At 34.8% G+C, this 4,023-nt stretch overlaps 1 pseudogene across 1 annotated transcript; it reads left to right on the top strand.

The window, feature by feature from the left end:
* The first annotated feature begins 316 nt into the window (after positions 1-316).
* Positions 317-3,479, top strand: LOC124838948 (importin subunit alpha-like; annotated as a pseudogene). The gene is made up of 10 exons (XR_015786758.1): positions 317-524; positions 673-775; positions 854-945; positions 1,054-1,185; positions 1,415-1,600; positions 1,949-2,112; positions 2,196-2,277; positions 2,478-2,606; positions 2,865-2,992; positions 3,137-3,479. The product of XR_015786758.1 is annotated as an importin subunit alpha-like (transcript).
* The last annotated feature ends 544 nt before the right edge of the window (positions 3,480-4,023 follow it).

Here is a 4,023-nt window from a genome sequence, read left to right as displayed (position 1 = left end):
ATTTCTAATAATGCATAAATTATGAGGAATGAAAGATGTTTGGAGGGTGGAAAGAAACAGGAGAGCAGGTAAATAAATAAATAATGTGGGTGCCTCATTTCTTTCATCATAATTCATTTTTTATAACATCATTTAAATTAAGATCTAATAAAAAAAATACTTATTTAAAAAAATCATAATTTAATGAAAAGACAGGTAGGTATTGGCGCGCTTAGTGTTGGTTTGAATAAAGAAGAACAAGGCTATTCTGTTTCCAGTTTACGGTTTTCAGTTGGGTTGAACTCACACAGACACACCGCTCCCTCAGATAGTTTCTTGGAGGAAAGAAAAGGCAAGACTGAAGAATGTCTCTGCGACCCAGTTCGAGTTCTGGTTCTCCTTCGAATACAAGAAGAAAGATTTATAAGACTGGAATTGACGCAGAAGACAGTCGGAGAAGGAGGGAAAAGGACCTCGTCGCCATCAGAAAAATCAAACGTCAAACCGCTCTTGTCAAGAAACGAGAACAACGCATCTTCCGTAAGGTACAAAATCTTTTATCTTCTACAACAATTTTTACTGCTTTTTTTGTTTAATTAGTTCTTCTGCAACAATTTTTTGAGGTATTTTATTTAAGTAGTTCTTCCACATTAATTTTTTTAACTTTCTTTCTGACTTTGAACCAATGATTAGCTGCTGGATGCTATTCCTGAGATGGTGAAACGTGTATCTGATGAATACCCTGACAAACAATTGGAGACATATGCTCACTTCAGAACTTTTGTAACACCTGGTGGTATATATCAATTCATATTTCATTATCATGTAATGCTTAATTTTATAGCATTTATTATTTGGGGATATTTGTGTTCAGAACCAGCCGTTCCAGTTGATAACCTCGTTAAGAAAGGTATTCTCCCTCTCTTTCTGGAGTTATTATCAAGGGACGATGCACCCTATTTGCAGGTATACTTATGCAAGCATTGCATTTCTCTTCTCTTGTTAAGATTTTCAGTTTTGACCTCACTCACGCCATAGTTATTGTTCCATTGCATGGTTCCATGTGCTGTACAGACAGAAATTCTGTGGGTTATATCCGATTTTGTTTCCACATCATTCCAACACAAAAGTGCTGTTGTTGAAATTGGCTTTGTTCCTCACTTGATCAATCTTTTCTCTAGTACCCACGATGATACAAAAGAAGAGGTCAAATCTTCTGTTTGCTTTTTAAAGTCTTCAATTTCTTGTGTTTATAACTCAGTTTTATTATGCCTTAAAACATACTGTAGTTTCTAATTTCCTCATGCAAGAAGATTTTTTGTTTCAAAATAACCGTTTTCTTAGAGTATTTATAAATACTTTTATTTGTTATGTCTTGATTATTTGTACGCAAAAGGAAAAAAAAAATCGAGTTTGGTTCCCATGTCTTGTACAGGCAATATGGATTTTAGGAGGCATTGCTAATGGCTGCCCAGACTTTAGGGATCTTATTCTTAGCCATGGTGCTCTCATTATATTATTAAGTCAGTTGGAACCACAGTCATCAATGTCTATAGTAAGAGCTGCTACGTGGTCTTTATCTGTTTTGCTCCGTGGAATGCCTCCAGTAGATTTTGAACTGGTAAAATCTCACTTCAGAGATTTATTTGAATTTCATGCATTGACACATTCAATAACTTGAAAATGTCATGTAATATGGAAATAGGATGATTCTTGGTTTATTTAAGTAAACCGGCACACATTTAAAATTTGTTTGGTGTACTATTCATGGTTACAAATATAGTGATCATATGAGTGTAAGCATGCAAACTTTACCACTGAATCCAGTTTCGTTTTTTGTCTACGAATTGTGTAATATCTTGTATAAATAGTTAAATATAACTATTATTAATGTTTACATTCATTTTGATGGTAAATGCGTTTTGTATATTAGTAGTATGTTAGTGAGAAATGGCTTGATCCTTGTCAGGTAAAGATTGCCTTACCTGCTCTTCAGCGACTCATCCATGCAACCGATGAAGATGTTTTAACAGATACATGCTGGACTTTGGCTTACCTTTCGGAAGGTCATATGGACAATATTCAAGCTATTATTGAATTAGGAGTTTGCCCAAAACTTGTGCAACTTCTTCAGTACGTGCTTTTATATATCCTCTCTTCCCTTTTGTGTTTCTATTCATTTCCTAGAAAAAAAAAAACATTTAAATTTTATTTACCAGGTATCCATCAGATGGAGTTATTCTACCTGCACTTTTGGCTTTAGGAAATATTGCTGTTTGTGGTGGGGCTCATACACAGGTAGAAAGAATGTTTCACATAATTGTTATATTGTGGGGGCGAGGTATATCAGTGTGCAGAGCCTAATTACATATAATCATTTAAATACAGAGACAATATCATTTTTATGGTCCCTTCATCTTTTCATCTTCTGTGTTCTGAATAAATAACCGTTGTAGATACTACCGTCTTCTAATTCCATTGCTACTAAAAAAACTCAGTTGCTGATCGATAACCAATTGCTCCCGTGTCTTCGCCAACTCCTTGAGCGTGAATACACAAGATTCATATTTAAAGAAGCTAGTTGGATAATCGCATTTATCACATCTGGGACTCCAGCTCACGTACAGGTAAGAAAGGCTAATGGATCACCGAGTCCATATGTTTTTTCTAGAAAGAATCAATGTCCAGTGAAGAAGGTTGATAGAAGAGTTTAAGGAGGATGAATGTGATAGACATTAGATATCCGTTTACCTGAGAGAGGTGGAGAGAAAGTGATTCTGTTTTATGTATTGATAGATAACAAGTCATCATGAGGATTATGGAAATGTGTTTACATAAAAAATAGTGGAACCTTTGAAAAAATGGCTATTTTATTATCTGTGCAGGCTGTGATCGATGCCAACATTATTCCTGCTCTTGTTAAAGTTGTCCATAATGCTGAGTTTGAGGTGAAGAAGGAGGCTGCCTGCGCGATCTTCAATGTCACTTGTATAGGATCTGATGACAATATCAGGTATAAAGACAATACCTGACGTCATTCTGCTGTTTTTGGTGCTGCAAAATCTATGCTCTTGTGCATATTATTATAAGGATCAATTCATATTTCATAGAGCCATTTTTATAATTTTTACTGCTGTGATGAACATTATTATGGTAGGTTCCTTGCGGCTGAGGGTTGCATTGAGGCACTGTGTGAACTCTTGACCTGTCCAGAACCAAAGCTTTTGGCAATTTGTCTGGGGGGGCTGCTGATCATTTTGAATGTTGGAGAAGCTGACAAGGATGAGAAAGGCAATGTTTTTGCTCAAAGGCTTGAGGAATGTGGAGGATTGGAAAAGATTGACACATTGCAACTTCATGAGAACATTGACATTCATACGAGAGCTCTGTGGATTTCGGATATCTTTCGACCAGAGGATGAGTTGGAAGATACGAATGTGAGCGTTAGCTAGATTGATTTTTCATCATCATCATCATCATCATCGCATAACATGCGCTGAGAAAACACAACTGTAGAATATGTTTTGCATTGTGGTTTATCACTTTCTTGATTCAGCTAAAAACATTATAATTGAAATCTAACTGATCTATCTGGTTCACTAGATAGTATTAGATTAGATTAAGAAACTCAAATAAAATAGATGTTATAATATCTAGTCTGTATAATATGTTACTATATCTCTTTTGTTTTCTGTAGTTCAAAAATTCTATCAGCCTTTTTCATCGTTGAAAATGAAATGAAATAGAATATAAGCCGAAGAAATAATACATGGCATTATTTTTTAATAACTAACCCCTGATTTTGTTTAAGTAAGTATAAAATGTAAAAAGCAAAAACATAACGTGAAGTGTATGTGAAAACAATAGATTTATTAACTATGTTGGCACATTTCTATCAAAGCGCTGTTATTCTATTTGTATGTGGCAACATACGGTGATGGTTGAATTTCATTTATGTCGTCTAGTGTTGATAATGTGTTGTGCCAATATATTTTTGTGGCCATTTGTTTAGAAAGTTCAAACTTGACTTGTTCAGATTTAGAA

Source organism: Vigna umbellata, chromosome 5, assembly GCF_029865625.1.
Source record: "Vigna umbellata cultivar VRB3 chromosome 5, Vumbellata_1.0, whole genome shotgun sequence".
Taxonomy (NCBI): Eukaryota; Viridiplantae; Streptophyta; class Magnoliopsida; order Fabales; family Fabaceae; genus Vigna; species Vigna umbellata.
This window is presented reverse-complemented; position numbering and strand designations above follow the sequence as displayed.